Source organism: Triturus cristatus, chromosome 8 (assembly GCF_964204655.1).
Source record: "Triturus cristatus chromosome 8, aTriCri1.1, whole genome shotgun sequence".
Taxonomy (NCBI): domain Eukaryota; kingdom Metazoa; phylum Chordata; class Amphibia; order Caudata; family Salamandridae; genus Triturus; species Triturus cristatus.
Window position 1 is genome coordinate 737,719,530 of NC_140591.1, and position 13,284 is coordinate 737,732,813.

The window sequence follows — 13,284 nt, forward strand, 5'->3', positions numbered from 1 at the left end:
ACAAAAGCAGTGCTTATTCCTCACTTGCTCAAATGTCCTTCCTGTCCAGAAAGCTCTGATTAAGCATGCTTATTTTCTTTTTCTGGGATATTTTAAATTGTTTCGCTGTCCAGTCTGTGGCAGTAGAAAGCTGCTTATGATGCCCGGTTTTGATGAATCCCCAAGGTACAAGTACAGAGGAATATATCAGTCTCTAGGATATGGAACTTTTAGCTAACACATCACAATATGTGATGCTTGCCAAGAAAACACTACATTCTGGAGCGCTGATGATCAGAACATTCTGCTCCTGAAGGATAGAAAAGACAGCTTGATTGAAATAAAGTCTGTTTATATTGACGCTCTCTCTCTCCCTATATATACATACATGCATACACACACACACACAGGTATGTCATGCATTTCTTCAGATTTGTTTCAACCATTTACCATTTATTGGAGAATCCCTACTTTTCAAGTGACTGCAAATGAAGTCATCTCTGGCACTTTTTGTGCAAAGTAAGAGACACACATGACACCTTATTATAAAAGTCATCGGTTTCTTTGTTACTGTGTACTTTCAAAGCATGGGGCTTTCACACGTCAGGTAAACCTGATTACCACTACACAACAAAAGCAGATGCAGCTTTCTTATCTATGTCGTGATAGAACAGTTGTGAATTGAGTAGAAGAAGGGCCCTGATGTGATACTTATTACATGCAGCCTGTAAGATAGTCAAACATGCAGGCTAGGAAGGAAGATGCAAATATCAATGTATTAGAAAAACACCTAAAGGCGAGTGATATGCTTTCATTCATGCATGGCTAGGAAAAATCGCCATACTGTTGCAAACATTCTTACACCACCAACTGGAAATAAATGATTCTGACATTAAACGTAAAGGTGACAATGCATTTGTATCATCACCTTGAGAAGGATCATCTTGGAATTGAGCCGAGGGCCTCTGCACTCAAAGCCAGAAACACTCCACTAAAATAAGATTCCTGTTGGTGCCAACAATTCTCCATGTTAATGCTTGTTCTAGGTGAGCAGTGAACCGATTGCAGGGCTCTTTTGAAAGCAAGGTCTGAGAACCAACAGATACATCCACACGCCGATTACTTTAGTGTTTTGAGAGAATTCCCTTTCTAGGAACGAGATTGCATGAAATAATCTTCAGGGCTTGGACAATTCCATGGCAAAACGGCACCTATCAACATTGTAGCCAACACAATATAACAACTGTTTCTGCCCGGTTTCGAACCGGGGACCTTTCGCGTGTGAGGCGAACTTGATAACCACTACACTACAGAAACAGATACCTACAGTTGATTTTTCTGTAATGAAACTGCTCCGAACTGGCTATTCCATGGGCCTCTGGCTTTAGATTTCTTTCATGCAACCTGCCCGACATCCCTAGCTGAACGCTCGTACATGCCATGCAAGACCAGATGTTTGGTATTAGCTCAGACTGGGCAGGGCTGAAGCATGAGACTCTAGCAAAGAATTATCCACTACTGCAAAGAAAAAATTGATGTTGGTTTTGAAACGCAAACTTCAAAACAACTTGAAAAGAGTACCAAGAAAAGGGCTCGTCCGGGATTTGAACCCGGGACCTCTCGCACCCAAAGCGAGAATCATACCCCTAGACCAACGAGCCCTCAAAATCCTCTTACCTCTCAAAAGCTAATACCGGCTCTAAGCCCGCAATGAAGATCATGCTGGTATCTTTATGATGCTTGGTCTGTGAAAACGCATGAAAGTCAGTCTCAACTTACCCTTTCTCAAACGATAGCACTATCATTTACAAGTGTCTCCTTTTATTCCGTCCCAGCTTTGGACACGTCTTACAGGAAGTCAGCCCTTATTTATATATTTCTGCAGTGGCTGAAGCTTAATGAGAAAGAGTAACAAGTTGTTCATAACAACATAAGAAACACATTGTGCATTTTCTCTCAAATACTCCTTCACTTTGTGCCAAAAGAAATACCAAGGTGAATACCTAGGCCACAGATTCAAGCTAAAGATCTTCCTGGTGAAGGCAAGGCGCAATAAAAACTGCATATCGCTGGACTAAAGCATTCCTTGCATAGCCTCTAACATCATAACATAACTGAGCTGCTAGCAGCAAGCTAACCAATACCTTTCTGAAATGAGAATGACATGTGCTTATCTGCTCAATCAGTGCTCAATCAGGCGAGATTTAGAAAAGGTGGAAAGGGTCCAAGTGGATGCCCCTTCCTTTTTAGGGTGGGTCCTGCTGACTATCATAGGATTGCTTGTAAAAGTGGTCAGGGTCAGAGGAAAAGCTGCCAACACTTCTTAGCGTTCTCTATAGATGCAGCCATTTTCTGTGACTGTAATTTCGGCCTTTTCCCAGAAGTCTCTATTCTGCCTATGCAAATTAACAAAAGCAGTGCTTATTCCTCACTTGCTCAAAGGTCCTTCCTGTCCAGAAAGCTCTGATTAAGCATGCTTATTTTCTTTTTCTGGGATATTTTAAATTGTTTCGCTGTCCAGTCTGTGGCAGTAGAAAGCTGCTTATGATGCCAGGTTTTGATGAATCCCCAAGGTACAAGTACAGAGGAATATATCAGTCTCTAGGATATGGAACTTTTAGCTAACACATCACAATATGTGATGCTTGCCAAGAAAACACTACATTCTGGAGCGCTGATTATCAGAACATTCTGCTCCTGAAGGATAGAAAAGACAGCTTGATTGAAATAAAGTCTGTTTATATTGACGCTCTCTCTCTCCCTATATATACATAAATGCGTACACACACACACACAGGTATGTCATGCATTTCTTCAGATTTGTTTCAACCATTTACCATTTATTGGAGAATCCCTACTTTTCAAGTGACTGCAAATGAAGTCATCTCTGGCACTTTTTGTGCAAAGTAAGAGACGCACATGACACCTTTTTATAAAAGTCATCGGTTTCTTTGTTACTGTGTACTTTCAAAGCATGGGGCTTTCACACGTCAGGTAAACCTGATTACCACTACACAACAAAAGCAGATGCAGCTTTCTTATCTATGTCGTGATAGAACAGTTGTGAATTGAGTAGAAGAAGGGCCCTGATGTGATACTTATTACATGCAGCCTGTAAGATAGTCAAACATGCAGGCTAGGAAGGAAGATGCAAATATCAATGTATTAGAAAAACACCTAAAGGCGAGTGATATGCTTTCATTCATGCATGGCTAGGAAAAATCGCCATACTGTTGCAAACATTCTTACACCACCAACTGGAAATAAATGATTCTGACATTAAACGTAAAGGTGACAATGCATTTGTATCATCACCTTGAGAAGGATCATCTTGGAATTGAGCCGAGGGCCTCTGCACTCAAAGCCAGAAACACTCCACTAAAATAAGATTCCTGTTGGTGCCAACAATTCTCCATGTTAATGCTTGTTCTAGGTGAGCAGTGAACCGATTGCAGGGCTCTTTTGAAAGCAAGGTCTGAGAACCAACAGATACATCCACACGCCGATTACTTTAGAGTTTTGAGAGAATTCCCTTTCTTGGAACGAGATTGCATGAAATAATCTTCAGGGCTTGGACAATTCCATGGCAAAACGGCACCTATCAACATTGTAGCCAACACAATATAACAACTGTTTCTGCCCGGTTTCGAACCGGGGACCTTTCGCGTGTGAGGCGAACGTGATAACCACTACACTACAGAAACAGATACCTACAGTTGATTTTTCTGTAATGAAACTGCTCCGAACTGGCTATTCCATGGGCCTCTGGCTTTAGATTTCTTTCATGCAACCTGCCCGACATCCCTAGCTGAACGCTCGTACATGCCATGCAAGACCAGATGTTTGGTATTAGCTCAGACTGGGCAGGGCTGAAGCATGAGACTCTAGCAAAGAATTATCCACTACTGCAAAGAAAAAATTGATGTTGGTTTTGAAACGCAAACTTCAAAACAACTTGAAAAGAGTACCAAGAAAAGGGCTCGTCCGGGATTTGAACCCGGGACCTCTCGCACCCAAAGCGAGTATCATACCCCTAGACCAACGAGCCCTCAAAATCCTCTTACCTCTCAAAAGCTAATACCGGCTCTAAGCCCGCAATGAAGATCATGCTGGTATCTTTATGATGCTTGGTCTGTGAATACGCATGAAAGTCAGTCTCAACTTACCCTTTCTCAAACGATAGCACTATCATTTACAAGTGTCTCCTTTTATTCCGTCCCAGCTTTGGACACGTCTTACAGGAAGTCAGCCCTTATTTATATATTTCTTCAGTGGCTGAAGCTTAATGAGAAAGAGTAACAAGTTGTTCATAACAACATAAGAAACACATTGTGCATTTTCTCTTAAATACTCCTTCACTTTGTGTCAAAAGAAATACCAAGGTGAATACCTAGGCCACAGATTCAAGCTAAAGATCTTCCTGCTGAATGCAAGGCGCAATAAAAACTGCATATCGCTGGACTAAAGCATTCCTTGCATAGCCTCTAACATCATAACATAACTGAGCTGCTAGCAGCAAGCTAACCAATACCTTTCTGAAATGAGAATGACATGTGCTTATCTGCTCAATCAGTGCTCAATCAGGCTCGATCAGGCGAGATTTAGAAAAGGTGGAAAGGGTCCAAGTGGATGCCCCTTCCTTTTTAGGGTGGGTCCTGCTGACTATCATAGGATTGCTTGTAAAAGTGGCCAGGGTCAGAGGAAAAGCTGCCAACACTTCTTAGCGTTCTCTATAGATGCAGCCATTTTCTGTGACTGTAATTTCGGCCTTTTCCCAGAAGTCTCTATTCTGCCTATGCAAATTAACAAAAGCAGTGCTTATTCCTCACTTGCTCAAATGTCCTTCCTGTCCAGAAAGCTCTGATTAAGCATGCTTATTTTCTTTTTCTGGGATATTTTAAATTGTTTCGCTGTCCAGTCTGTGGCAGTAGAAAGCTGCTTATGATGCCAGGTTTTGATGAATCCCCAAGGTACAAGTACAGAGGAATATATCAGTCTCTAGGATATGGAACTTTTAGCTAACACATCACAATATGTGATGCTTGCCAAGAAAACACTACATTCTGGAGCGCTGATGATCAGAACATTCTGCTCCTGAAGGATAGAAAAGACAGCTTGATTGAAATAAAGTCTGTTTATATTGACGCTCTCTCTCTCCCTATATATACATACATGCATACACACACACACACAGGTATGTCATGCATTTCTTCAGATTTGTTTCAACCATTTACCATTTATTGGAGAATCCCTACTTTTCAAGTGACTGCAAATGAAGTCATCTCTGGCACTTTTTGTGCAAAGTAAGAGACACACATGACACCTTATTATAAAAGTCATCGGTTTCTTTGTTACTGTGTACTTTCAAAGCATGGGGCTTTCACACGTCAGGTAAACCTGATTACCACTACACAACAAAAGCAGATGCAGCTTTCTTATCTATGTCGTGATAGAACAGTTGTGAATTGAGTAGAAGAAGGGCCCTGATGTGATACTTATTACATGCAGCCTGTAAGATAGTCAAACATGCAGGCTAGGAAGGAAGATGCAAATATCAATGTATTAGAAAAACACCTAAAGGCGAGTGATATGCTTTCATTCATGCATGGCTAGGAAAAATCGCCATACTGTTGCAAACATTCTTACACCACCAACTGGAAATAAATGATTCTGACATTAAACGTAAAGGTGACAATGCATTTGTATCATCACCTTGAGAAGGATCATCTTGGAATTGAGCCGAGGGCCTCTGCACTCAAAGCCAGAAACACTCCACTAAAATAAGATTCCTGTTGGTGCCAACAATTCTCCATGTTAATGCTTGTTCTAGGTGAGCAGTGAACCGATTGCAGGGCTCTTTTGAAAGCAAGGTCTGAGAACCAACAGATACATCCACACGCCGATTACTTTAGTGTTTTGAGAGAATTCCCTTTCTTGGAACGAGATTGCATGAAATAATCTTCAGGGCTTGGACAATTCCATGGCAAAACGGCACCTATCAACATTGTAGCCAACACAATATAACAACTGTTTCTGCCCGGTTTCGAACCGGGGACCTTTCGCGTGTGAGGCGAACTTGATAACCACTACACTACAGAAACAGATACCTACAGTTGATTTTTCTGTAATGAAACTGCTCCGAACTGGCTATTCCATGGGTCTCTGGCTTTAGATTTCTTTCATGCAACCTGCCCGACATCCCTAGCTGAACGCTCGTACATGCCATGCAAGACCAGATGTTTGGTATTAGCTCAGACTGGGCAGGGCTGAAGCATGAGACTCTAGCAAAGAATTATCCACTACTGCAAAGAAAAAATTGATGTTGGTTTTGAAACGCAAACTTCAAAACAACTTGAAAAGAGTACCAAGAAAAGGGCTCGTCCGGGATTTGAACCCGGGACCTCTCGCACCCAAAGCGAGAATCATACCCCTAGACCAACGAGCCCTCAAAATCCTCTTACCTCTCAAAAGCTAATACCGGCTCTAAGCCCGCAATGAAGATCATGCTGGTATCTTTATGATGCTTGGTCTGTGAAAACGCATGAAAGTCAGTCTCAACTTACCCTTTCTCAAACGATAGCACTATCATTTACAAGTGTCTCCTTTTATTCCGTCCCAGCTTTGGACACGTCTTACAGGAAGTCAGCCCTTATTTATATATTTCTGCAGTGGCTGAAGCTTAATGAGAAAGAGTAACAAGTTGTTCATAACAACATAAGAAACACATTGTGCATTTTCTCTCAAATACTCCTTCACTTTGTGCCAAAAGAAATACCAAGGTGAATACCTAGGCCACAGATTCAAGCTAAAGATCTTCCTGCTGAATGCAAGGCGCAATAAAAACTGCATATCGCTGGACTAAAGCATTCCTTGCATAGCCTCTAACATCATAACATAACTGAGCTGCTAGCAGCAAGCTAACCAATACCTTTCTGAAATGAGAATGACATGTGCTTATCTGCTCAATCAGTGCTCAATCAGGCGAGATTTAGAAAAGGTGGAAAGGGTCCAAGTGGATGCCCCTTCCTTTTTAGGGTGGGTCCTGCTGACTATCATAGGATTGCTTGTAAAAGTGGTCAGGGTCAGAGGAAAAGCTGCCAACACTTCTTAGCGTTCTCTATAGATGCAGCCATTTTCTGTGACTGTAATTTCGGCCTTTTCCCAGAAGTCTCTATTCTGCCTATGCAAATTAACAAAAGCAGTGCTTATTCCTCACTTGCTCAAAGGTCCTTCCTGTCCAGAAAGCTCTGATTAAGCATGCTTATTTTCTTTTTCTGGGATATTTTAAATTGTTTCGCTGTCCAGTCTGTGGCAGTAGAAAGCTGCTTATGATGCCAGGTTTTGATGAATCCCCAAGGTACAAGTACAGAGGAATATATCAGTCTCTAGGATATGGAACTTTTAGCTAACACATCACAATATGTGATGCTTGCCAAGAAAACACTACATTCTGGAGCGCTGATGATCAGAACATTCTGCTCCTGAAGGATAGAAAAGACAGCTTGATTGAAATAAAGTCTGTTTATATTGACGCTCTCTCTCTCCCTATATATACATACATGCGTACACACACACACACAGGTATGTCATGCATTTCTTCAGATTTGTTTCAACCATTTACCATTTATTGGAGAATCCCTACTTTTCAAGTGACTGCAAATGAAGTCATCTCTGGCACTTTTTGTGCAAAGTAAGAGACGCACATGACACCTTTTTATAAAAGTCATCGGTTTCTTTGTTACTGTGTACTTTCAAAGCATGGGGCTTTCACACGTCAGGTAAACCTGATTACCACTACACAACAAAAGCAGATGCAGCTTTCTTATCTATGTCGTGATAGAACAGTTGTGAATTGAGTAGAAGAAGGGCCCTGATGTGATACTTATTACATGCAGCCTGTAAGATAGTCAAACATGCAGGCTAGGAAGGAAGATGCAAATATCAATGTATTAGAAAAACACCTAAAGGCGAGTGATATGCTTTCATTCATGCATGGCTAGGAAAAATCGCCATACTGTTGCAAACATTCTTACACCACCAACTGGAAATAAATGATTCTGACATTAAACGTAAAGGTGACAATGCATTTGTATCATCACCTTGAGAAGGATCATCTTGGAATTGAGCCGAGGGCCTCTGCACTCAAAGCCAGAAACACTCCACTAAAATAAGATTCCTGTTGGTGCCAACAATTCTCCATGTTAATGCTTGTTCTAGGTGAGCAGTGAACCGATTGCAGGGCTCTTTTGAAAGCAAGGTCTGAGAACCAACAGATACATCCACACGCCGATTACTTTAGTGTTTTGAGAGAATTCCCTTTCTTGGAACGAGATTGCATGAAATAATCTTCAGGGCTTGGACAATTCCATGGCAAAACGGCACCTATCAACATTGTAGCCAACACAATATAACAACTGTTTCTGCCCGGTTTCGAACCGGGGACCTTTCGCGTGTGAGGCGAACGTGATAACCACTACACTACAGAAACAGATACCTACAGTTGATTTTTCTGTAATGAAACTGCTCCGAACTGGCTATTCCATGGGCCTCTGGCTTTAGATTTCTTTCATGCAACCTGCCCGACATCCCTAGCTGAACGCTCGTACATGCCATGCAAGACCAGATGTTTGGTATTAGCTCAGACTGGGCAGGGCTGAAGCATGAGACTCTAGCAAAGAATTATCCACTACTGCAAAGAAAAAATTGATGTTGGTTTTGAAACGCAAACTTCAAAACAACTTGAAAAGAGTACCAAGAAAAGGGCTCGTCCGGGATTTGAACCCGGGACCTCTCGCACCCAAAGCGAGAATCATACCCCTAGACCAACGAGCCCTCAAAATCCTCTTACCTCTCAAAAGCTAATACCGGCTCTAAGCCCGCAATGAAGATCATGCTGGTATCTTTATGATGCTTGGTCTGTGAATACGCATGAAAGTCAGTCTCAACTTACCCTTTCTCAAACGATAGCACTATCATTTACAAGTGTCTCCTTTTATTCCGTCCCAGCTTTGGACACGTCTTACAGGAAGTCAGCCCTTATTTATATATTTCTTCAGTGGCTGAAGCTTAATGAGAAAGAGTAACAAGTTGTTCATAACAACATAAGAAACACATTGTGCATTTTCTCTTAAATACTCCTTCACTTTGTGCCAAAAGAAATACCAAGGTGAATACCTAGGCCACAGATTCAAGCTAAAGATCTTCCTGCTGAATGCAAGGCGCAATAAAAACTGCATATCGCTGGACTAAAGCATTCCTTGCATAGCCTCTAACATCATAACATAACTGAGCTGCTAGCAGCAAGCTAACCAATACCTTTCTGAAATGAGAATGACATGTGCTTATCTGCTCAATCAGTGCTCAATCAGGCTCGATCAGGCGAGATTTAGAAAAGGTGGAAAGGGTCCAAGTGGATGCCCCTTCCTTTTTAGGGTGGGTCCTGCTGACTATCATAGGATTGCTTGTAAAAGTGGCCAGGGTCAGAGGAAAAGCTGCCAACACTTCTTAGCGTTCTCTATAGATGCAGCCATTTTCTGTGACTGTAATTTCGGCCTTTTCCCAGAAGTCTCTATTCTGCCTATGCAAATTAACAAAAGCAGTGCTTATTCCTCACTTGCTCAAATGTCCTTCCTGTCCAGAAAGCTCTGATTAAGCATGCTTATTTTCTTTTTCTGGGATATTTTAAATTGTTTCGCTGTCCAGTCTGTGGCAGTAGAAAGCTGCTTATGATGCCAGGTTTTGATGAATCCCCAAGGTACAAGTACAGAGGAATATATCAGTCTCTAGGATATGGAACTTTTAGCTAACACATCACAATATGTGATGCTTGCCAAGAAAACACTACATTCTGGAGCGCTGATGATCAGAACATTCTGCTCCTGAAGGATAGAAAAGACAGCTTGATTGAAATAAAGTCTGTTTATATTGACGCTCTCTCTCTCCCTATATATACATACATGCATACACACACACACACAGGTATGTCATGCATTTCTTCAGATTTGTTTCAACCATTTACCATTTATTGGAGAATCCCTACTTTTCAAGTGACTGCAAATGAAGTCATCTCTGGCACTTTTTGTGCAAAGTAAGAGACACACATGACACCTTATTATAAAAGTCATCGGTTTCTTTGTTACTGTGTACTTTCAAAGCATGGGGCTTTCACACGTCAGGTAAACCTGATTACCACTACACAACAAAAGCAGATGCAGCTTTCTTATCTATGTCGTGATAGAACAGTTGTGAATTGAGTAGAAGAAGGGCCCTGATGTGATACTTATTACATGCAGCCTGTAAGATAGTCAAACATGCAGGCTAGGAAGGAAGATGCAAATATCAATGTATTAGAAAAACACCTAAAGGCGAGTGATATGCTTTCATTCATGCATGGCTAGGAAAAATCGCCATACTGTTGCAAACATTCTTACACCACCAACTGGAAATAAATGATTCTGACATTAAACGTAAAGGTGACAATGCATTTGTATCATCACCTTGAGAAGGATCATCTTGGAATTGAGCCGAGGGCCTCTGCACTCAAAGCCAGAAACACTCCACTAAAATAAGATTCCTGTTGGTGCCAACAATTCTCCATGTTAATGCTTGTTCTAGGTGAGCAGTGAACCGATTGCAGGGCTCTTTTGAAAGCAAGGTCTGAGAACCAACAGATACATCCACACGCCGATTACTTTAGTGTTTTGAGAGAATTCCCTTTCTTGGAACGAGATTGCATGAAATAATCTTCAGGGCTTGGACAATTCCATGGCAAAACGGCACCTATCAACATTGTAGCCAACACAATATAACAACTGTTTCTGCCCGGTTTCGAACCGGGGACCTTTCGCGTGTGAGGCGAACTTGATAACCACTACACTACAGAAACAGATACCTACAGTTGATTTTTCTGTAATGAAACTGCTCCGAACTGGCTATTCCATGGGCCTCTGGCTTTAGATTTCTTTCATGCAACCTGCCCGACATCCCTAGCTGAACGCTCGTACATGCCATGCAAGACCAGATGTTTGGTATTAGCTCAGACTGGGCAGGGCTGAAGCATGAGACTCTAGCAAAGAATTATCCACTACTGCAAAGAAAAAATTGATGTTGGTTTTGAAATGCAAACTTCAAAACAACTTGAAAAGAGTACCAAGAAAAGGGCTCGTCCGGGATTTGAACCCGGGACCTCTCGCACCCAAAGCGAGAATCATACCCCTAGACCAACGAGCCCTCAAAATCCTCTTACCTCTCAAAAGCTAATACCGGCTCTAAGCCCGCAATGAAGATCATGCTGGTATCTTTATGATGCTTGGTCTGTGAAAACGCATGAAAGTCAGTCTCAACTTACCCTTTCTCAAACGATAGCACTATCATTTACAAGTGTCTCCTTTTATTCCGTCCCAGCTTTGGACACGTCTTACAGGAAGTCAGCCCTTATTTATATATTTCTGCAGTGGCTGAAGCTTAATGAGAAAGAGTAACAAGTTGTTCATAACAACATAAGAAACACATTGTGCATTTTCTCTCAAATACTCCTTCACTTTGTGCCAAAAGAAATACCAAGGTGAATACCTAGGCCACAGATTCAAGCTAAAGATCTTCCTGCTGAATGCAAGGCGCAATAAAAACTGCATATCGCTGGACTAAAGCATTCCTTGCATAGCCTCTAACATCATAACATAACTGAGCTGCTAGCAGCAAGCTAACCAATACCTTTCTGAAATGAGAATGACATGTGCTTATCTGCTCAATCAGTGCTCAATCAGGCGAGATTTAGAAAAGGTGGAAAGGGTCCAAGTGGATGCCCCTTCCTTTTTAGGGTGGGTCCTGCTGACTATCATAGGATTGCTTGTAAAAGTGGTCAGGGTCAGAGGAAAAGCTGCCAACACTTCTTAGCGTTCTCTATAGATGCAGCCATTTTCTGTGACTGTAATTTCGGCCTTTTCCCAGAAGTCTCTATTCTGCCTATGCAAATTAACAAAAGCAGTGCTTATTCCTCACTTGCTCAAAGGTCCTTCCTGTCCAGAAAGCTCTGATTAAGCATGCTTATTTTCTTTTTCTGGGATATTTTAAATTGTTTCGCTGTCCAGTCTGTGGCAGTAGAAAGCTGCTTATGATGCCAGGTTTTGATGAATCCCCAAGGTACAAGTACAGAGGAATATATCAGTCTCTAGGATATGGAACTTTTAGCTAACACATCACAATATGTGATGCTTGCCAAGAAAACACTACATTCTGGAGCGCTGATGATCAGAACATTCTGCTCCTGAAGGATAGAAAAGACAGCTTGATTGAAATAAAGTCTGTTTATATTGACGCTCTCTCTCTCCCTATATATACATACATGCGTACACACACACACACAGGTATGTCATGCATTTCTTCAGATTTGTTTCAACCATTTACCATTTATTGGAGAATCCCTACTTTTCAAGTGACTGCAAATGAAGTCATCTCTGGCACTTTTTGTGCAAAGTAAGAGACGCACATGACACCTTTTTATAAAAGTCATCGGTTTCTTTGTTACTGTGTACTTTCAAAGCATGGGGCTTTCACACGTCAGGTAAACCTGATTACCACTACACAACAAAAGCAGATGCAGCTTTCTTATCTATGTCGTGATAGAACAGTTGTGAATTGAGTAGAAGAAGGGCCCTGATGTGATACTTATTACATGCAGCCTGTAAGATAGTCAAACATGCAGGCTAGGAAGGAAGATGCAAATATCAATGTATTAGAAAAACACCTAAAGGCGAGTGATATGCTTTCATTCATGCATGGCTAGGAAAAATCGCCATACTGTTGCAAACATTCTTACACCACCAACTGGAAATAAATGATTCTGACATTAAACGTAAAGGTGACAATGCATTTGTATCATCACCTTGAGAAGGATCATCTTGGAATTGAGCCGAGGGCCTCTGCACTCAAAGCCAGAAACACTCCACTAAAATAAGATTCCTGTTGGTGCCAACAATTCTCCATGTTAATGCTTGTTCTAGGTGAGCAGTGAACTGATTGCAGGGCTCTTTTGAAAGCAAGGTCTGAGAACCAACAGATACATCCACACGCCGATTACTTTAGTGTTTTGAGAGAATTCCCTTTCTTGGAACGAGATTGCATGAAATAATCTTCAGGGCTTGGACAATTCCATGGCAAAACGGCACCTATCAACATTGTAGCCAACACAATATAACAACTGTTTCTGCCCGGTTTCGAACCGGGGACCTTTCGCGTGTGAGGCGAACGTGATAACCACTACACTACAGAAACAGATACCTACAGTTGATTTTTCTGTAATGAAAC

General features: G+C 41.6%; 8 non-coding genes across 8 annotated transcripts; all 8 read right to left on the bottom strand.

The window, feature by feature from the left end:
- Positions 1–1,568: 1,568 nt before the first annotated feature.
- Positions 1,569–1,640, bottom strand: TRNAP-UGG (transfer RNA proline (anticodon UGG)). The gene has a single exon. It is a non-coding gene; the product is annotated as a tRNA-Pro (tRNA).
- Positions 1,641–3,610: 1,970 nt separating this feature from the next.
- Positions 3,611–3,683, bottom strand: TRNAV-CAC (transfer RNA valine (anticodon CAC)). Its single transcript has one exon. It is a non-coding gene; the product is annotated as a tRNA-Val (tRNA).
- Positions 3,684–3,955: 272 nt separating this feature from the next.
- Positions 3,956–4,027, bottom strand: TRNAP-UGG (transfer RNA proline (anticodon UGG)). The gene has a single exon. It is a non-coding gene; the product is annotated as a tRNA-Pro (tRNA).
- A 2,325-nt stretch (positions 4,028–6,352) lies between these two features.
- On the bottom strand, positions 6,353–6,424 carry TRNAP-UGG (transfer RNA proline (anticodon UGG)). Its single transcript has one exon. It is a non-coding gene; the product is annotated as a tRNA-Pro (tRNA).
- Positions 6,425–8,394: 1,970 nt separating this feature from the next.
- On the bottom strand, positions 8,395–8,467 carry TRNAV-CAC (transfer RNA valine (anticodon CAC)). Its single transcript has one exon. It is a non-coding gene; the product is annotated as a tRNA-Val (tRNA).
- A 272-nt stretch (positions 8,468–8,739) lies between these two features.
- Positions 8,740–8,811, bottom strand: TRNAP-UGG (transfer RNA proline (anticodon UGG)). Its single transcript has one exon. It is a non-coding gene; the product is annotated as a tRNA-Pro (tRNA).
- A 2,325-nt stretch (positions 8,812–11,136) lies between these two features.
- Positions 11,137–11,208, bottom strand: TRNAP-UGG (transfer RNA proline (anticodon UGG)). The gene has a single exon. It is a non-coding gene; the product is annotated as a tRNA-Pro (tRNA).
- A 1,970-nt stretch (positions 11,209–13,178) lies between these two features.
- TRNAV-CAC (transfer RNA valine (anticodon CAC)) lies at positions 13,179–13,251 on the bottom strand. Its single transcript has one exon. It is a non-coding gene; the product is annotated as a tRNA-Val (tRNA).
- Positions 13,252–13,284: the final 33 nt, after the last annotated feature.